General features: G+C 39.7%; 1 long non-coding RNA gene across 2 annotated transcripts in view; it reads right to left on the reverse strand.

Annotated features, from left to right (window-relative positions):
- Nucleotides 1-9,074: 9,074 nt before the first annotated feature.
- Nucleotides 9,075-22,732, reverse strand: part of LOC138371429 (uncharacterized) — a 36,597-nt gene continuing 22,939 nt past the window's right edge. Inside the window, exons 2-5 of one of the 2 annotated variants that reach the window (XR_011230467.1) lie at nucleotides 21,286-21,448; nucleotides 18,115-18,278; nucleotides 16,772-16,870; nucleotides 9,075-9,173 (exon numbers count right to left, since the gene is read on the reverse strand). This is a non-coding gene — a long non-coding RNA (uncharacterized lncRNA). The remainder of the gene's footprint in view (nucleotides 9,174-16,771; nucleotides 16,871-18,114; nucleotides 18,279-21,285; nucleotides 21,449-22,732) is intronic. The other variant, XR_011230468.1, reaches the window with a different exon arrangement.

Genomic DNA, 22,732 nt, shown 5'->3' on the forward strand with positions numbered 1-22,732 from the left:
ATGTGCAGAATACCCCCGTTGAAAAACAGAGGTGCAACAGGTACTCCTGTTGCACCTCTGCAACAGGATATAAGCACCATATTTAACAAAAGACACGTTTATTTATATCCTAGCTGTAATTAAGTCCTACGAGGCAATGGGGTGAACTATTCTTGATGTACATTGACTCCGTAACCCATTACCTTAATATCTGTACTCTCCAGCCAATGACGTTGAATGACCCCCCTCCCTCAGGCCCTGGATGCCTGAGTGAGTTCACACCCCAAAACACTCCCAGTAAACACGAAACTAAAATTTGTTCACAAGGTTACCAGTGGAGGATAGCTCCTCCCACAACTAATACAGATCCTGGGCTCCTCTCATTATTTTAGGCCACAGCCAACCATATAAAAACTAGGCCTGAGGTCTGGCCCTCAGGGGCCATTCAGGGCTTGGCACCTATATACAGCCAATCATATCCCTAGAACAGGCTTGGCCTGTTTCAAAGGGACAAACACGGGACAACTATTTTTCTCTTGAATGTGAGCACGCGACATATTTTTATGTCTGACGAACAAATAGTTCTATAATATTCAATTTTCATCCGATCGAGTTAGGGATAGTATGAAGATGTTTGCCATGAAATTTACGTTCTCTCTAATAGCCACATAGCCTATTTGGGAGAACGGAATTGTCTTAAATCTTCGTGGTAGAACTTTTGTATTGTTGACACGCAGAGTGTAATCAACGAAATTTCTTTATATGGTGCCGGTCTAACGCATCCTTGTGTGACATTTTATACATATGTTCTTGTAGAACATTCTATTGCAAACACATTGGTACAAAAATGAAATGTGTACATCGAAAATTAAGATCAGGACAGTGAAAAAGAGTATATACTTTTCAGTGTATCCGCTCAATCGCCCGAAACGCAGAGAGCACTTTGCGCTATCGTTTTTTCTTGTTCGCCGGGAGGATGAAAGTGTTAACTTAAATTAAGTTTACATTGCCGCCACCTTCCTGAAACCTAAATGTGCCTGCATTACTGATCTCCCAGGAAGGACAGAAATCGATAATCATGAACTCGAAAGTCGTAGTACATCTGGGACATTGACACGGGATAATTTATAGGAAATCTGTACTATTTTTGATTCAAGGGTAACTTTAATTACCATTTAAGTGAAGGAGAGCACAGGGAACTTCCAAAATAGCATGTGAATAAAAATATGAACAACAATGATTCAATAGCTATAAATAGCAATATCTAAATACCAAATACATTGATAAGCACCTTATTTAACAAAAGACACGTTTATTTATATCCTAGTTGTAAACACTTTTACACTTAGGTGACTTTTGAGCGCGTCAACTATTTTTGTCTAGAGTAGGCTGGCGTGCCGCGCTCACGAGTCAAAAGAAAAAATATTTGTATAAATTCCATTTACTATCCAATCTACTTGGGGATAGTTTACAAATGTTTGCCATGAAATTTACGTTTTCTCTAATAGCCGAACAGCTTATTTAGGAGAACGACGTGGCAGTGAATCATCGTGGTAAAACAATTGTATTATTGACGCGACGAGTATAATCGACGTAGTTTTTATATATGTTGCCGGTCGAACGCATCCTTATGTGACCTTTTATACTTATGTTCTTCTAGAACATTCTATTGCGAACACATTGGTACAAAAATGAAATACGTACATCGAAAACTAATGTCAGGACAGTGAATTGAATATACACTTTTCAATGCGGGTTTCGCAGATATGCCGCCGCGGGTAACACTTCGGCCACTTCCCACACTGTTTTGGGTGGGCTGCGACATTCATTCTATATTTATATGCATATGTCCGTATAGAGAATTTTATTGCGATTTCAGTGATACCAAAATTAACGCTGTAGCACAACTGTGGGCTTCACAACCATGAAGAGAGTGGAAACATTTTGTTGTTTGGCGCTCTCGGCTAGTGATCTCAATAGTTTTTTATTTGGTGTTGATGTCTCAGACCCTGTTGGAATATAACCAGTCTGTCAATCGGGTCAACCCAAGTGTTGCGTTTCCATGCGTTTCCAAAAGGGTCGCCCATGCTGGAATCGGTGAACGCCCTAGTAATATTGTTGAAAACATCTTAATAACTTATTAAACCAAAGGTATTTTTATGTCAGAAGAACGGCAGAAACTAGATCTATATATGAAAACTCTTTCAGGACAAAATTTAAAGTAAAACTAGATTATGTAAAACTAGATTAAAGTAAATTTATGTTTCTATCTTTCTTGAGACGTATAAAAATCTTACGTTTATTAACGATTCTGCGTGAAATAAGCATTCCATTCCTTGAAAATATTCCTTGGCGGCCGGCCTCACGCCCTGGGAAAAACTTCTCCCATTTGTCATATCAGTTTTCCCCAGTCACTAGGTATTTTCTGCCCGCCTGTTAATTCTAGGATTTCCCATTATGTCTTGGTAGGGCTCCGTTAAGTGTTGTGTCTATACACTTTATTCCCCCTTTGTGTCCTGACTGTTATACCTAGTTCTAATTATATTTCATCTGCCATTAGGTTTCTGCAGAACGTGTTTGCCATGTCTAGGCTATGCTTACTACTACGGGGGTACATTTTAAGTTAATTAGTCCTCAGACATGGACATAATAATATAATAATAATAATCTTTATTTAGGTAAGGTACATACATAAAGAGATTTACAAAGTTTGTTGGCATTATAGATAGAGCTAGTACATACAATGCCTAAAGCCACTATTACGCAAAGCGTTTCGGGCAGGAAAAACATTAATGACTACAGCTTAAAACTAATGGGTAAAAAGAAAAGATGTGATGAGTACATATAAAAAATAGAGGTAAAAGAGGGGGGAACATTGTTGAAAAAGCAGCACAAATACAATTACAAATTATTACAGAAAATTACATTCAAACAGCGTTGATTTGAAAAACAAAAAATATACATGGGTTGACAACAGGGGGGTAAGGTGGGTTACATGGAATTTATTAGGTATAGCTTCGTTTTTAACTTAAACTGGTTGAGAGAGGTACAGTCTTTAACATGGTTGGGAAGGTCATTCCACATTCTGGGCCCCTTGATTTGTAGAGCATTTCTGGTTTGATTTAGTCGTACTCTAGGAATATCAAAACTGTATTTATTTCTGGTGTGGTGCTCATGGGTTCTGTTACAACCTTCTATGAAGCTTTTGAGATCAGGATTGGCATTATAGTTTAGCGTTTTATATATGTATAATACACATGAGAGAATGTGCAGTGACTTAATGTCTAACATATTCAGAGATTTGAGTAGGGGTACCGAGTGATGTCTGGGGCCAGAGTTGGATATTGTCCTAATAGCAGCTTTGTGTTGAGTAATTAGAGGACGTAAGTGATTTTGGGTAGTAGAGCCCCAAGCACAAATACCATAGTTGAGATATGGATAGATAAGGGAGTAATAGAGAGTCACCAGGGCAGGGCGTGGTACATAATATCTGATCTTAGAAAGAATGCCCACAGTTTTTGAAACTTTTTTTGATATGTTTAGAATGTGTCCCTGGAAATTCAGCTTGTGGTCAATGAGAATGCCAAGGAATTTGCCATCTACATTTCGACATTTATTATGCACCCCATACCATCTTGTGAGCGGAGCTTGGAAGCTCCTACCCGAGCACAACAACCTGCCTTATGGGTTGCTGTTTGGCTATTTTTAGTGCGTTGGGAAAAAAAGAGATGGCGTTAGTGGTATTTTGTAGGGTAATTTGTTATAAGTGTAATTTGATGTCAACAGATGGCGTAAGCTGTATCTTATGGCTATTATTGTCCAGCCAGTTGATAGTGTTCTTTTTTTTTTTTTTTTTTTTTTTTTTGAGATATATACAAGAGTTGTTACATTCTTGTACAGCCACTAGTACGCGTAGCGTTTCGGGCAAGTCCTTAATCCTATGGTCCCTGGAATACGATCCCCTGCCGCGAAGAATCGTTTTTTCATCCAAGTACACATTTTACTGTTGCGTTAAACAGAGGCTACAGTTAAGGAATTGCGCCCAGTAAATCCTCCCCGGCCAGGATACGAACCCATGACATAGCGCTCGCGGAACGCCAGGCGAGTGTCTTACCACTACACCACGGAGACTGTAAAGTTCTAAAGTAAAGTAAAGTAAAGTCCACGGAGAGTTCTCTTCTGCCGACAGATGGCATCAGCTGTATTATTATTACTTCCGAATTCCCTTTAAACACTGATCTACAAATCCCTTGGCTTATGATAAGGTTTTATGCCATTTATGATAAGTGTTAGATAACTAGAGTTCCGTAATTACTTTTATTTATCAACTGTTCAGGATATCATCATATAATAATAATAATAATAATAATAATAATAATAATAATCTACATACATTCGACATGTTACATTTGTTAATTCCTACGTATATTATTTAAATGTTCTGCAGAATTCAATTTACTAATAAAAAATTTAAGCCCATTCGGCCTGTGTCTTTTTCCCCCTGGTCAGAAAATTTATATTTAAACAATTTTTTTTTTTTTACCGACGCTCTCCCTATTGATGAGAACTACAACCTAATGAAGATAAATGTTAATTTTATGTAGATACTGTAATAAACGAAAGTTTTTAATGTCATCAGAAAAGCAGAAATATAGACAAATTTTAAATCCCTTGTCATAAATATAACTGAAGTGAAAGCAAAGATATATACATTTTGATAGTTACAAAGACAGCTCTTTAACACGGGTGGAACACGAACAAGGGGAACTTAGTACCTAAATGAGCCACAGAGATATTAGAAAGAATTTTTTCAGTGTCAGAGTAGTTAACAAATGGAATGTATTAAGCAGTGATGTGGTGGAGGCTGACTCCATACACAATTTCAAATGTAGATGTGATAGAGCCCAATAGGCTCAGGAACCTGTACACCTGTTGATTGACGGTTGAGAGTCGGGACCAAAGAACCAAAGCTCAACCCCTGCAAGCACAAATTAGGTGAGTACAACTAGGTGAATACAGCTGAAGGGCGGGACCAAACAGCTGAAGCTCAATTCCCTACGCATAACTAGGCGAGTCCATAGAGATTACCGTTTGTCCTGGCGCCATCTATGTTTTTACAGCAGTACTACTAATGTTCCCACGTTATGTGATGATCGCTATACGGCTGTTACGGTCAGTTGCTCTTCTATATATGTTTATGGACAACGTAGGTGATTTGAGGCAATTTGCGGCCAGAGTGAAATAGTATCCACGCGGTGAGTGATGGAGGAGGATATATACTGCTGTGTACTCGACCAGCGGGTGAGAGGTAAGTTATATCGAACAATTATGGGGAATAGCTGGGTTATTTTAAGCGTAGAATGTCAGGTAACCGGTAACTACACAGATGGGGTAGTGTTTTTTTAAGCCTTTATTTACTAAAGTGGAACATTACATTATGCCTTTAGCTGAACAAGTCTACTGGTGGGGGAAGTAGACGGGTTTTTATGAAAGTATTTTACCTAAATATTTGTATTTGGTTAACTAGTTCAGCCGTTACCAGGGAGGGTGTTCCTTTAATCTAATCTAAAAATTCTAGCCGGACAAAGTGATTAAATAAATTGAATAGAACGAAGTGGTTTGCCAGGGTGGTTAACATTTAGTTTAGTTCACTTACTATGCAGCCCATGCTTAAAGAATGTAAGTTTATCATATTGAATTTACCGTAGTTTTACTGCATTTAATATACCGTTTTTACCCTATTTAATTATGTCGGGTAAAGGCCGGTCGTGGAAAGTTCCTAATATAGCAAGTTTTAAAGGAAAAGTTTGAGTTAACCTTAACGCTTAAGTTAGTGACCAATTAGCCTAGTCTATTGTGAGGAAAGTTACTAGAATCTAACATTGCAAGTGCCATTTCTCTACTCTTTTTGAGAAACATGACTAGATATATGAATCGCATAGTTTTATTACTAAATGTTCATGGATTAGGTTGCATAGTTGAGGAAATAGTGATAAGGTTTGTGATTGTGTACCTTGACTTCAGCAGAGATTTTGATAGTGGCGCAAAATTGATAGGGGCTCGGATCATTGGGAATGCTGACTGAAGTTGATTAGGTCATGGCTATACCAAAGGAAATTAGTATAAATGGGGTTAAGTTGGGAGAAGTGTTGTAAGTTGTGCCTAAAAGCTCTCCTTGGACCTCGGTTATTCGCAAGATTATGGTTTAGACTGCAATAGTTGCAGAATTGGCAAATAAAAAATACCGATGCCCTATATAGTTTTGAAATGGTTAAGACTACCAGATGCAGTTTAATGCTGACAAATGTAAGGTTTGGGGGCTAGGTAAAGATGAGATAGATGGTGTAGATTGTTAAGAGTATTAAATTTTTTGCAGGTGGTAAATTATCCGCGAGCTGGCACTGCTCTCCAGCCTGGGATGTTGATTGGTTAGTCTTCAATTGCCTCCCAACATGGTAGTGAGGTCCTGAGCTGACATGCAGTGAAGAACGTGGAAAGCTTCCTGAATTGGCACATGGTGTGCCTCCCTTTCAAACCAGCAGCTGGCTCAAATGTTCCAGCTAACATCAGAATAGTGGATGAAGCCCACACTAAAATGTAAGTGGTACAGTAAATGGACACCCCCCCCCCCTCCCTTTTGACACTGAACAGTTGGGAGGAAGGGAGGGGGGGGAGAAAGTGTGGCTTATAGTTCTATTGCTACAGAATCTTTTGCCATAAGCCAGTGGCAGTGCCTATTGGCACTTGCTATTCAGAATCTCATTGTCTTGGTAGTATAGTTAGGTTAATTATGAATTTTCAGACTAAAGCTTGGTACATAATTCAATAGAATAAATTTGTCCCCCTAGTAGTAAGCAGTGGTTGCAAAAGAATAAGAATTTGTATATATAAATTTTGTATTGCTTTTATTCAAATGTTATACATGGTTGTTAAATTAAAGTTTGTTTGCAATGTTCCAGAAAAATGTTCATGACTAAAGTTGTTGGAAAATAAAATTTGTATAGGATGTTGACTTGAAATGACTATAGCTTTGTTTGTAAGTATCTTGTTGTCCCATCTTTATTAATTAGTGTGCCATTTAAAACGGCAACTGTTAAACTGGTGGTACAGGTATGAACAAAATAACATTGCTATGCAAATAACCTTTTAGTAATATTTACTGTTCACATGACAGGTTGTGGAAGGTCCTGGCAACAAAGAGCTGCAGGAAAATACTTGCAGATCTACAGTAAGTAGTGTTGTGTACATTGGAATTAGAGGGTAGAAGTTAATTGCTAAAAACCTATTAAATATTAGGGTATGGAAATTGAATGGGTATGGAAGTCTAGGCTTAGGCTAGTGGGTACCATATCTGCAAGTTTAGTCCTTTCAGGAATGTATTGAATAGAATGGTATGTTGAAATTGTGAAAATTGTAATGTGGGGCATTAGATCTTAAACAGCATAGTTGAGGGTGTTTTATTAATAAAATTTTAATGAAATATAAATCTTGTTTAGTTAACATTAAATGTTTGTTAAATAAGCTTTAATCTATAAATGTATAACACTGGTAAGGGTAATCATGAGTCAAAGTTAATGGCAGGAAAAGTTTTGTTTTAAGTGATGGTATTTTTCCCTTGAAAGTAAAAAAATTATTCAATGTTTACTTTAGCTTGGTTTTAAATTTATATAGTTTTCCAGAATGTGGTTTGGAAAGTCCAGAAGTCCCTCTGTCAGTTGGAAGAGTTAATTGAATCAGGTGAGTTGTAGTAAAGGTTAATCTGAATAGATTTGCATAAAGTAAAACAAATAGTAATAACTTAAACAATGTAGCATTGGCTAAAGATAAATGTAAATTGCCATTGAAGTGTAGTTGTGAATAGTTTCTCAAATGACATTTACTGAAACTTGGCAAATTGATGCCATATATTGCTAAATTAGGTCTTTACTACTGCTGCTAGAATATGTAGGAAAGGTAAATTCCTTAATGAAATTTTTTCCATCTGAATTTGTAAAGTACTGAATGCTAATTTGAAAAGTAAAGCAAGATTGGCTTTAAATCTGAAATTAATTTATTGAAATATTTTTCAGGCGAGTGATTATGATGCATGGACTGGCTTGGAGTGAGGCTCCTTTACTCTGCAAAAGGAAATCTACAAAAGTGGGTGAGTTTGAATTTGATGTTTTAGCTATATCAATGACCTAATCTTAATTCTCTTGTCTAGTCCATTTATAGGTTTATTATAACTTAAACAATATAGCATTGGCTAAAGATAAATGTAAATTGCCATTGAAGTGGTTGTGGATAGTTTCTCAAATGACATTTACTGAAACTTGGCCAATTGATGCCATATATATTTATATTGCTAAATTAGATCTTTACTACTGCTACTAGAATATGTAGGAAAGGTAAATTCCTTAAAGAAATTTTTTTTCCATCTGAATTTGTAAACTACTGAATGCTAATTTGAAAAGTAAAGCAAGATTGGCTTTAAATCTGAAATTAATTTGTTGAAATATTTTTCAGGTGAAAGTGATTGATGCATGGACTGGCTCCTTTACTCTGCAAAAGGAAATCTACAAAAGTGGGTGAGTTTGAATTTGATGTTTTAGCTATATCAATGATCTAATCTTAATTCTCTTATCTAGTCCATTTATAGGTGTGTAACCATGTCCTACTGTTACAACCCACAGGGTGATGCAGTTTGTACTGATCCTACCCCATTTCATAAAAGGGGACCAGGCAGTCCTGCAGATATCCCTGGCTTGGCTTTTTCAGAGCTTTGCTCTACTACCCATCTAATAGATGGACTAGATTTGCATAGGTTTAGGGACCCTTAACAATGGTTACATTGTTAATTCTCACAGGGCTTGTTTGCTGAATGGGTGGATGCATCTACAACTTTAGTGCCTGGCATGCATTGTACAGTGCTTTGAGAAAAGCATATGTACAATGTGTTGATGGCACTAAAGTGGTGGATGTAATGCACCCATTCAGGGAACAAGCTCTGCACTAAAACCAGAGTAAGGGATAGGCCTTGCTGAGCCTATCTTAAAAGATAGGAAGTTAGGATTTTTGGGGCTTCTTATTAGGCATTGGTGATAATAAAAGTAGTGTCCCTGTTTAATGTTTATTTTTCTTTTACAGGTGATTGTCTCTGGAGTTGTCTTGGCCTTTTTGATCTTCTGTTCATCTAGGAGCATCTGTCCCACAACCTGAAACAGTAATAAATATTAGATGTATTATAAATACTATATGTAAAACTTATTAAATAAAACAATTTTAATGAAACTACTTTATATACCTTATCCTGAAATTATGCTGGAAATTGTTTACTACTATTGATGCAATGTTTAAACATCTGAAATTTTTTTACTTTGAAAATAAATACTTGGTAAAATTTACACCTATTTGTAACTTGTTACATAGGTGCATGCAAAATGCATTGAAAAGATGTAAAAGTGGACTACCTATTCAATTTAAATAAACTAACAAATATTGCAAATTAGTCTGAAACATTAAAGTGGAAGAAACTTTAGTCAATATTTTAGTTTTCATATTTGAAAGTAAATTTAAAGCCATGCAACACCTAAGCTTTGTACAAATTATGATTAACTAAAGATCATTGTTAAATTTACAAAACCTTAGAAAAGTGACACTGAAGCATCTATACAACATGGTTTTCACAAAGTCTTAAGTTACCAATTTAATCAAAGCTCTTAAATGATTTGTCTGCCAAACTCTTTAGATATTCTGAAATATTTTACCTAGATCAAAACCACCATTGTTTGAAAATGCAAAACAGATTACCATCAATTAGTTTGACCTAACATCTGCAAGGTCCTGAAGGAATGGAATTTTTTTTTTTTAAAACTGTTTGCTAAAAACAAACCCTGCCTAATGAACCTGCTCATTTTATTTAGAAATGGTAATTCCAACATTACCAAAGGCCATTGTTTTAATAGCCAAAGTACCAAATGAAAGACCAAGAAGCAACAAACAGGTACATGGTAGAAAGGACAAAAGAATGGTTACGAGGACCCTTTCATTTGTTAAAGAAATGACTGGGAAAAATGCTGTCATACCACAAGGGGTCTTAACCCTTGTCATATACATCACTGACATTAATCTAAATATTACCAACCACAAAAATTGCTGATATGTTATAAAAACAAATAAAGAATATAATATTGAGGCCTTAATGCAGATCTCTAACTCTACAAATAGTAACAAGACTGGCAATTTCTTAATATAAAACAAAAAAATCCAAGACCTTGCACGTGAGCCAGAACAATCCATATCACAACTACAACATTAAAATGAAACAACAATGAAGGTAAGGTAATTACCAAAAGAAGGCACCAAACTGGGAAGGCCATGTAGTACCATCAAAGTGCGAAATAATCAGAGGGCGCTAAATATCACCAAGAATGCCAATACGAGAACAAAAACGCATAAGGCGAACGATATCAAAAGTATCCGATTCACCTAGAATTCTATCGAGGGACAAGTGACTGCGAGGGACGGTCGGAAAGCAAGACACACGCTCGTCCTGGAAGTCAGGACATTCAACAAGGGTAAGAGGGCACAACTGTAAGAGGGACAACACAATAAGGAGCAGGGCGGCGCTCCATTAAGTGACCGTGGGTTAAGCGGGTATGACCAACCCACAGCCGTGCCAAAGCAGTGTCCCACTGTGGTAGGAGGAAGGCCACGGGGACACACTAAGTTTGAGAGTACGCAGCTTGTTACCAACCACAGAGGAACAACAACCCTGCCAACGGGGAAGAATGAATAACAGGATAAAAGTCGGAATAAGGAATACCTTTACGGGAGATGGGACAAGAACGGATAGCTTCCTTAGTGGCAGCATCCGCACGCTCATTGAAACACCAATATGGCTGGGAACCCAGCAAAACTCTACTGATTTAAATTTACTAGAAATAAGAAATAGCCAATGTTGAATCTCAATGACCACCGGATGGACAGGATTAAAGGACCCTAGAGCCATGAGGGCACTACGAGAATCAACTACAACCACAAAGGAGGAATGAGAATGAGAAAGCAAGAGACAAAGAGCATAGAGAATAGCATAAAGTTCTGCCGTAAAGACGCTAGCCTCCGAAGGGAGGCGACACGTGTAAGTACGGTCAGGAAAAACAACAGAGTAGCCCACACCATCCGCAGACTTAGAACCATCAGGGAAGATGGAAATAGAGTGGGAGTGCTCAAGGAAGAGGCTTTTCAGAATTGTAGGAGGGGTAAAGGCTTTAGTAATACAAGTCAAGGACGTACAAAACTTGGGAAGGGGGACTCTCCACGGAGGTAATGAAGCAACAATACGAGGAGAAACATTAGAAATATGAACAGAAAGAGAATCCTGTAAGCGAGATAACTGGACAGAAAGTGGGAGACAATGAAGAGGAACAGGAACCACAGCAGGAGGAAAAGTCAATGCACGACAGAGGCGAGAGGAAGGATGTTGAAAGGACCGCGCAAGATAGCAAAGACAGTAGCGATCACGGCAGTCCTGAAGAGAGAGAAAGCCAGTGTCAACATACAAACTAAGGGCGGGAGTCGAACGAAAGGCACCAGAGCCGAGACGCAACCCAGTATAGTGCAAAGCATCAAGACGGCGAAGAGTAGAAGGAGAAGCAGAAGAGTATGCAGGGCAACCATAATCGAGTTTAGACAGGACGAGAGAGGAGTGCAAATAGAGGAGCGTGCGCCTATCCGCTCCCCAAGAAGTATGGGACAAAACCTTAAGGAGGTTAAGGGCCTTAGAGCATTCAACTCGGAGGCAAGAGATATGGGCAGGCCAAGACAAACGAGTGTCAAAGACTAACCCCAAACGCTTCGCAGAATCCCTGTACACAATGAGATGACCATAAAGCAACAACAATGAAGTAAAGGTCCTTTCAGTAAGAATCTATCATTCACTGAAAGTTGCTCCAGTTAAAAATAAAAGAAAATACAAGTCCCTAGAAATAAACAAGCAACCATTTTGACTAAGGAAAAGAAGGTAGTTATTCTACTGTATAAATCTAAGTATTCACTTAGATAACTGTATCCAAGCATAGAGGTTCCCCCCCCCCTCCCTTTCAGAAAAACATCTACTTTCAAAAAAGTTTAACATTGGCCAACAAAAATGATTCCAGAACTAAATTGCCTAATACCAGGAACAACTGAGAGCCATGACAAACACTGCAACCCTCTCCTACCCCCAAGTCTTATGCTATTTATGATCCAAGGTAATTTGAGATACTATACTGTACTTCCTACAGACAAGTCTAGTGAGAGGGTGATCTCCTGGCGATTAAATTGAAGCACGATACAGGTATCAACGAACATCAGTCAGCCCACTTGTCAGCACAGTGGATAACTAATGACATCATAATCTGCAGTGTTGTATGCCTCCCTGTGGCCATTTAAATCAATAAAACACAGGGTTGTGGCAATGTTTACAGCATAAGGCAATGTATAGAGGAATCCTGGAATGCCATGTAATGTGTAGTCCTTGAATGTGCTTTAGGCAACCAAATTGAATAACAACTTTTCTGGTGTTCGGCTATATAATCCGAGTTTCTCATTCGGTATAATGTTTTAAATCTAAATAGGAATTCACTTTAAAGGTCAATTTATTTGGAAAGTGCTAACCAGATTCCAAATTACTGAGCTCTGAAAGTACTACAAGGCAAGTTTAACCGAATGAGTGTTTGCCTATCCATACCCCCATGAGGTATGTGACAACACTGAATAAAGAAAGGGTCTTTGAGCATTCACCGTGCAGGTATTTGACATGACCAATATAGCCAAGTGTTAAAGATCATTCTAAGCAGTTCTGCACAATCCATATACTATCAATTAATATAATTGTACAATGGTGCTTGGTGGATGATATTTCCTATTAAAACTCATTGGACAACTGTTTGTATTAGACATTTTAAACCTACAAATGGTAGCCCTAGATATCGCACTACAGTATTAATTACAAGATGAACAATGTAAAATCAATACCACAACAGCAAAGGATGACGGCTTTTCAACAACCGACAAACACGCGGGTCTAACACCAGCCATCCCGAGAGAGGACGTCCCAAGCATGTACACCCCACAACTTTACATCACCTTTGCTACCTCATGCAAGCACGCAACAGCATGAGGATGCCATACTCCCAAACCAACTCCATGCACTTTGAGGCTTTAACAACTCAACATTTAAAAAGTTGATTTAAAAAATCAAACACCTGAATTTTTCCCTAATTAAATTTACTAGGGAAATGCACACCAAGCCATGAAACTTACAATGAAGATGAACAAACTACACACAACTGTCACCAAACTTCCACATACCACCCCCTCTCACTCCTGCCCTCCCTCCTTAGGTGCTCTGATTGGCTGAGCACCTGAGCCACCACCACTCGCCTCTTGTTGTGAGAGCCTAAAGCATGTTTGGTTGCACTTTAAAAGTTCCCGAGTGTACTCGCCTAATTGTGAGTACCGCCTGCCCGGTTCACCATTTTGTTTTTCAATCTACCTCAATTTACCCCTTTACAGTCAAATATTATGCAAATTTCTGTTTAAGACTTGTCCCTTCTTAACTTAAATAACTGCTTTGGCCATCTGCAATCTTTCTAGGTGGGTAAAAATGACTCTCGAGGTCAGAAAGGACTTATCAGACGGTGATCATAACAATACGGTACACACACAAAATCACAACCTGATATACACCGAGCAGAAAATCCACTGGAGCTGTGAGGCGACATAAACCCTTGCCCAAGGCACTGGCAGCTGCATACTCTACCACAGTATATTACTGACTTTGTAAAAGTCTTACAACCGGATTTCCCCATAAATCACAGCAAGTTTTGAGGCCCCTCCTTGAGTCAACGTCTTACGTAAGACCTACAAGCACTCCGGTGAAGGCTGAAGCAGTTCAACACCATACGCCCCAACTTCAAATACACAGTTGAGAGGCGGGACCAAAACGTGATTTTCTGTGTGTGCCTGAAGTTGGGGCATACGGTCTTGCTTCACCCTTCACCGGCGTACTTCAGGGGTTTTATTTAATACTTGGACGGGCTTCAGTAGGGCCTCCAGACTTTCTGTGGCTTCACAAGTGTCACGTGAATCCTCTGCATAGCAGTGGAACTGCCTTTTCCCTTCACCTTCAATGCCTCTGCACTGGAAGTATACATCTACACCAGCCCAGAAGAGTCATCAGTCCTGCCACCTCTCCATACCCCCCAGGGCCTGGCACGGCCTGGTACGACTCAGAGGCGAGCCGGGCGCCACTGCTAACTGGCAGTTTGTCCCCACAAACAAGCAGTTAGCCGCCTTCAACTGACAGTGGTACAGCTCAACACAAAGGCACCGCCAGCCACAACGAGCAGTTTGCTAGTTGACCGGATGTCCACCTCGTGTTGACACTGGATGAGTCATCACCGCCGGACTATATAAAGAGCGCTGCCTCCCTGGAGAGGCAATCTCTCCCTTAGTGCTCTAGGATCACCTTCGTGTCTCTAACCCGTCGTCCGCTTCCAGCCAACGTCGTGTGACTGATGCCATGGTGGTATGGTAGCTGTCTTCAGAACACCAGTATATCTTCATACTTTTATTCATTGCTTATAGTTTATTTTTTGCATTTAAGGTCATACTAACTTGTTCACATTTGCATTACATGATAGTCAAGTATTGTCATGTGTTATTTTTGTTCATTACTATTTCAGTAAATTGTTTAATTATTTATTTGATAATTTTCATTTGTTTCCACCTGCAACTTACACACTGCAAGGCCAATAGCAGCATTTCTTTCATTTATGTGAGGGAGAGCCATACCATCTTGGTTCAGTATAGCTGTGATACCATAACCCGTCACACAAGATATCCAGTTGTAAGACTTTTACCATCAGTGGTGGTAGAATATGCAACTGGCAATGCCTTTGTTACAGGTTCACTTCATCTCACAGCCCCAGTGGATTTTCTCACACATTTGAATACATGAAACAACTTTATTTGATACATTCCAAACCAAAGTACTGTACAGTACAGTAATTATCAAACCATCAAATGTGTGGGATAATCATAGTGCGCTAAATATCACTAACGTTGCCAATACAAGAACAAAAACGCATACGGCGAACAATATCAAAGGTATTGAATTTGCCAAGAATTTTATCGAGGGACAATTGACAGTGAGGGATGGTCGGGAAACAAGACACGTAAGTCCTGGAAGTCAGGACATGTAGAGACAACGGTTTGGACAATAAGAAGCAGGGCAGCGCTCCATTAAGTGCCTGTGAGTTAAACGTGTATGACCGATATACAACCTCGCCAGAGCCGTTTCCCACCACCGGTTACGGTGGTAGGAGGAAGGCCACGGGAACACACTACTCTTAAGAGCACGCAGTTTGTTACCAGTAACAGAAGACCAACAACCCTGACAACGGGCAAGAATGGGGAAATGAATAACTGGGTAAAAGTCATAATAAGGAATACCTTTACGGGAGATGGGACAGGTGCGGATAGCTTCCTTAGCGGCAGTGTCCGCACGCTCATTTAAGAACGCACCAACATGGGTGGGAATCCAGCGAAATTCCACTGTCTTAAATCTACTGGAGATAAGAAACAGCCAATGTTGAATATCAACTACCAAAGGATGGACTGGATTAAAGGATTCTAGAGCCATGAGGGCACTGCAAGTGTCAACTACAAACACAGAGGAGGATTGACAGCGAGAAAAGAGTTGATGAAGAGCATAGAGAATAGCATAAAGTTCTGCCATGAAGATGCTAGTCTCCGGAGGCAGGAGACACAAAGGTGCAGTCAGGAAAAACAACAGAGTAGCCTACACCGTCTGCAGACTTAAGACCCATTGGTGAAGACGGAAATAGAGTGGAAGTGTGAAGAAAAGTGTTCAAGGAAAAGGTGATTTAGAACTGTAGGAGGGGTAAAAGTTTTAGTCATGTGGGTCAAGGCTTACAGAATTTAGGAACGGGGACCCCTCCATAGGGGCAAAGACGGAATGACACGAGGGGAAATATTGGTAACGCAAACTGAAAGAGCATTTTGTAAGAGAGACAACCGTACAGAAAGAGATAGGTGGTGAAGGGGAACAGGAACCACAGGATGGGTAAAGGTCAAGGCATGACATAAGCAAGAGTGAGGGTGCTGTAAGGACCGTGCAAGGTGGAGAAGACAGTAGCGATCGTGGCGATCCTGTAGAAACAGGACGCCAGTTTCAACATACAGGCTTAGGGTAGGTGTCGAAGGAAAGGTACCAGAGCTGAGCCGTAACCCAGTATGATGCAGTGTGTCCAGATGGTGAAGGGTAGAAGGAGAAGCAGACGAGTAAACAGGGCCATAATCGAGTTTAGACAGAACGAGAGAGGAATGTAAAGAGAGGAGCAGTGTCGATTAGCTCTCCAAGAAGTATGGGACATGACCTAAAGTTAGTTAAGGGCCTTAGAGCATTCAACTCGGACGTAAAAAATATGGGGCGACAAAGATAAACGAGTGTCAAAGATTAGCCCTAAAAGTTTTAGCAGATTCTTTGTACAAAAGGGGATGACCCCTGTTACCTAACAGTAAATAGGTATCTGGGAGTTAGCTGTTACAGGCTGCTTCCTAGGGGGGTGCGTGTGTGGGAGAAAAAAAAATTTAGTAGTTAACCACTGAACTGCTCTGTCTCCAAATAACACCCTGGTGCACAAGAAATAAATTCTTTCCAAAATTTTTTTTTCTCTTCTTATATTGTTAAAATGCAGAGTCTGATCACGGGGAAACTAAACAAAAAATATTGTATGTGACTTACTTTAGCTGCGATGGAGCTGGGAAGTTGAGCAAATTATGGGCGCTGAGCGTTGGAGCGATGGGGGTCTGTCGGCCCCGCCACCCCGTGCGACGGCAGTTGCTGCGAATAAAATGTTGCGCATTTATTTTGAAGTTTCTCATTCATTTCTTCCTTTTTTTTGCTGTAATATTATTTAAAAGTGTGTAATTTGTGGAATTTATATAATTCAAAGTATAGAACATCGCTATGCTCAAAATTATGGGCCTCATATATGCGACATATTCTACAATCAAACAGTGTTTTTGCTGTTATTACACTATATACACACATTGTATATACCCATCTACGTATGTATTCACCATAACGCTCCACTATGTTGGTATGGTGAGCCCAAAAAACATGAGTGAGCTGTCACACCCTGCCAGTCCTCCCTCCCTCCTCCAACACATTACTCACCAACATTCCTCCTCCCAAAATACTGTTATTGTGTTTATTACACTATTTACACACGTTATGTATAAGTATGTACATGTTTTATTCATGTACATACGTACATACTTGCCATCTCCTCACCTCTCTCTCTTGCCTACTTAATGCTCTTGCTTCCCTCATCTCATCACAATCGACTTTATAATGGTCCAGGACGGATCGAAATGTCGTCGTCTATTCAATTTCCAGTGTGTGGTTTGGTCAACAATGAAATCTTCATGCAAGATCTTATAAAGAAAACCCCTAGAACGAGTTTTGCAGATACGAAAGAGTTTAAGGTGAGTAGGGGATGGTTTGAGAAATGTTGAAAAAAGACGTGGTATTCATAGTGTTGTGAGGCATGGTGAGGGTGCCAGCTCAGACAAAGTAGGGGCTGAAAGATTTGTTCGTGATTTTAAAGATTTTGTAGATACTGTATTGATGGATATATTCCACAACAAGTGTTTAATTGTGAGGAGACGGCTATTCTGGAAAAAATTGCCGAAGAGGACATACATTACCCAAGAGGAGACGTCACTACCTGGACACAAGCTAACTTGGGCTAACTTGTGTCAGGATAGGCTAACTCTTGTGCTGTGTGGCGATTTGAAAATTAAACCCTTGCTTGTGTATCATTCCGAAAATCAAAGAGTTTTAAAAAATATATAACGTACAGAAAAACTGTGATGTAGAGTGGTTTGCCCTGCCATCAAAAAATATCTGCAAGAGAAAAGTTTGACACTAAAGGGCCTGCTTCTCGACAATGCTCCTGCTCATCCTCCAGACTTGGAGGATGCATTGTTGGGGCCACTTTTTTTTTTTTAGGGATATTCCTGCATGGGCCCTAAGTTTCTGGCTAATGAACCAATGACATGAAGGAGGAGTTTTCAACCTACCTTGTGTTAGGTGTGCAGGGGTCAATAGGCTGAACATAATGTCAGGAGCAAAGGGGGGCGTTTGCCTCTTCAAACACAATTGTGACCATCTTCATCTCTTCGAACTATCCTAAATGCTCTCTTCACCTGTCTGACCAAATTGGGTGTCCAGACCACCTTTGAATCTGAAATTGTAAAATTAATACTGATTTCAGAATATTCAGTCCATTTATACTAACAAAATTATATACAGTATACTGTAATTGAAATTTTACAGAATGATAAAGGCAATTTAGTAACTTTGTTAAAATGCACATGGGGGAAATACATGAAAATAGGTTGACCAGACCACACACTAGAAATTGAAGGGACGACGACGTTTCGGTCCGTCCTGGACCATTCTCAAGTCGATTGTGATGAGGACAGGTAGGAACAGGCATTAAATAGGCAAGAGAGAGCTGAGGAGGAAAGTCAGGTGTAGGGGATAGTAGTAATGAGAACTGCAGCAGGCCTATTGGCCCATACGAGGCAGCTCCTATTATAACCACCGAAGGAGATAGTAATAGGAAAAAGAAGAGGATAGCAAGGGAGCGTAGAAGACAATGAACAGAAAAAGGGAGAAGAGAGAAAGAAAGAAATGGAAGGGGGAAAGCTTATGTTAAGTCACGTTTGTTAGAAAGATTAGAGCATTTGAGTATATACTGTGAAAGGGAAGAGTCCACAGCAACAAAGCCAGGACTCAAGTTCATGTTGGGTACATTGTTAATAAGAGCCGATTCTACAAGACGGCGTCTGTGTAGAGTAGAGGCAGGAAAGATTATTTTCAGCATCAGCGACCCTCAGTTTCTTGATTCTGAAATTGCCTTTATCTACAAATCATTCTCTTGCCTTGGTTATCCTTTGCATTTCATCAACTGTGCCCACTCTCAAGCTAAACGAAATTTCTTTCATCCTAAACCTGCTTCCAACACTAGTAGCACTGTACTATGCCTTCCCTTCATATCTGAACTCAAAACTTTTTCCAATACCTTTCGTCCTCTTGACATTAAACTCGCCTTTCGACAAACTAACACACTTCGTAGCAATCTAGTTCACACTGCTCCTCCTGCTTCTAATGCTGCTGGTGTCTACTCTATTTCCTGTTCATCTTGTCCTCTCCAATATTTTGGCGAAACTGGCCGTACACTGAATGACAGACTTAAAGAACACAAGAGAAGTGTTATGTCTGCAGACACTAACAATGCTCTCTTCTGCCATGTGAGGGATTCTAATCATCCCATTGATTGGTCTTCCTCCAAAATAATCTTTCCTGCCTCTACTCTACACAGACGCCGTCTTGTAGAATCGGCTCTTATTAACAATGTACCCAACATGAACTTGAGTCCTGGCTTTGTTGCTGTGGACTCTTCCCTTTCACAGTATATACTCAAATGCTCTAATCTTTCTAACAAACGTGACTTAACATAAGCTTTCCCCCTTCCATTTCTTTCTTTCTCTTTCCCTTTCTTTCTCTCTTCTCCCTTTTTCTGTTCATTGTCTTCTACGCTCCCTTGCTATCCTCTTCTTTTTCCTATTACTATCTCCTTCGGTGGTTATAATAGGAGCTGCCTCGTATGGGCCAATAGGCCTGCTGCAGTTCTCATTACTACTATCCCCTACACCTGACTTTCCTCCTCAGCTCTCTCTTGCCTATTTAATGCCTGTCCCTACCTGTCCTCATCACAATCGACTTGAGAATGGTCCAGGACGGACCGAAACGTCGTCGTCCCTTCAATTTCTAGTGTGTGGTCTGGTCAACATACTTCAGCCACGTTATTGTGACTCATCGCCTGCATATGAAAATAGGTTAATATGGTTTGTAAGGTTGATGGGAAATGTTTATTACTTTTATGATTTAAAAGATGTATAGCCCTGATACTCCATCCTGGGTGCATTCCACCAGGTAATGACCACAGCAAAAGTTTTCCACGAGGCTCTATTGTCACACAAACTTTTCACATTTTCAAACTTGATTCATCTTTTTCCCCCTCGTTCCAGGGGTTTTCTTTAAAAGGTCTTCATGCAAATGCCTTGGTTTCTCACAAATGATGGCCTCTGAAATGCTATCACCTGCTAACTCTTTGTTGTGTATCCAAATTAATAAAAACTTTTCAACATCCTCAAGTGTTTGTGTTCTTTGTTTCGGGATTGTTGATATGCCTTTTGCCACTTTAATGCTCATAATGTCCTTTTTCTTAGCAAGTACAGTGCATATTGGTGACATAGATTTGTTGTACTGCCTAGCTAGTTCAACAACCTGTGCACCGTTTTGACGTTTATGAATGCTCTCTTGTTTTTCCTCTATGGTCATTCTCACATGTGTTTTCTTGGCTTGAACCTTACCACTGGCTTTCTTGGGACTCATGGCAAGATATATAATAACAAATTTTATGTTCAAATAGCCAAAAATCCCAAAACAAATGTAATGCTTTATAAAGAATTCAGGCGCGATAGTTACTAGGCAGGAGACACTGGTAAACTGAGGTGCGATCACCATGCCACCACGCGCTAGGTCAACCCATACGCATATCAACAAACTCATTTCCCGAGGCAAAGTTTGTAGTGTAACTCGATTCAAATTTTTCGAAGAAATTAGGCTCGTAACCCGAAAAGTTCATAAATATTCATTCGTAAGCCGAGGTGACACTATATATAAGTAAAAAATTAACATTTTGTAGATACACTGTGCTGTATTGATGGATACATTCCACAACAAGTGTTTAATTGTGGGGAGACATAGCTATTCTGGAAAAAATTGCCAAAGAGGACATATATTACCCAAGAGGAGACGTCACTGCCCGGACACAAGCTAACTTGGGCTAACTTGTGTCAGGATAGGCTAACTCTTGTGCTGTGTGGCGATTTGAAAATTAAACCCTTGCTCGTGTATCATTCCGAAAATCCAAGAGTTTTAAAAAATATATAACGTGCAGAAAAACTGTGATGTGGAGTGGTTTGCCCTGCCATCAAAAAATATCTGCAAGAGAAAAGTTTGACACTCAAGGTCCTGCTTCTCGACAATGCTCCTGCTCATCCTCCAGACTTGGAGGATGCATTGTTGGGGCCACTTTTTTTTTTTTAGGGATATTCCTACATGAGCCCTGAGTTTCTGGCTAATGTACCAATGACATGAAGGAGGAGTTTTCAACCTACCTTGTGTTAGGTGTGCAGAGGTCAATGGTTGAACATAATGTCAGGAGCAAAGGGGGGCGTTTGCCTCTTCGAACACAATTGCGACCATCTTCATCTCTTCGAACTATCCTAAATGCTCTCTTCACCTGTCTGACCAAATTGGGTGTCCAGACCACCTTTGAATCTGAAATTGTAAAATTAATAGCAATTTCAGAATATTCAGTCCATTTATACTAACAAAATTATACATACAGTACTGTAATTGAAATTTTACAGAATGATAAAGGCAATTTAGCAACTTTGTTAAAATGCACATGGGGGAAATACATGAAAATAGGTTAATATTGTTTGTAAGGTTGATGGGAAATGTTTATTACTTTTATGATTTAAAAGATGTATAGCCCTAATACTCCATCCTGGGTGCATTCCACCAGGTAATGACCACAGCAAAAGTTTTCCACGAGGCGCTATTGTCACACAAACTTTTCACATTTTCAAACTTGATTCATCTTTCTCCCCCCCCCCCCTCGTTCCAGGGGTTTTCTTTAAAAGGTCTTCATGCAAATGCCTTGGTTTCTCACAAATGATGGCCTCTGAAATGCTATCACCTGCTAACTCCTTGTTGTGTATAATAAAAACTTTTTAACATCCTCAAGTGTTTGTGTTCTTTGTTTCGGGATTGTTGATATGCCTTTTGCCACTTTAATGCTCATAATGTCCTTTTTCTTAGCAAGTATAGTGCATATTGGTGACATAGATTTGTTGTACTGCCTAACTAGTTCAACAACCTGTGCACCGTTTTGACGTTTATAAATGCTCTCTTGTTTTTCCTCTATGGTCATTCTCACATGTGTTTTCTTGGCTTGAACCTTACCACTGGCTTTCTTGGGACTCATGGCAAGATATATCATAACAAATTTTATGTTCAAATAGCCAAAAATCCCAAAACAAATGTAATGCTTTACAAAGAATTCAGGCGCGATACTTACTAGGCAGGAGACACTGGTAAACTGAGGCGCGATCACCATGCCACCACGCGCTAGGTCAGCCCATACGTATATCAACAAACTCCTTTCCCGAGGCAAAGTTTGTAACCCGATTCAAATTTTTCGAAGAAATTAGGCTCGTAACCCGAAAAGTTCATAAATATTCATTCGTAAGCCGAGGTGTCACTATATATAACTAAAAAATTAAACTCAGGATTACTTTCAACCCCCACCCCTTTTGCTCTACTCCATCGTGACCTACCTTCACCCCCCTCTATGATGTACTCTTCCATAGACACCTACCTTTGCCCCCCTCCTCCCCTCTACTCCTCCATCATCACCTACCTTCACACCCCCTCCCTTCTCCTCCTCCATCGTCACCTTCCTTTCACCCTCCTCTATGATGTACTCTTCCATAGACACCTACGTTCACTGCATATAATGCTCCCTTCTACTCCTCCATCGTCACCTACTTTCACCCC

Source organism: Procambarus clarkii, chromosome 35 (genome assembly GCF_040958095.1).
Source record: "Procambarus clarkii isolate CNS0578487 chromosome 35, FALCON_Pclarkii_2.0, whole genome shotgun sequence".
NCBI classification, from domain to species: Eukaryota; Metazoa; Arthropoda; class Malacostraca; order Decapoda; family Cambaridae; genus Procambarus; species Procambarus clarkii.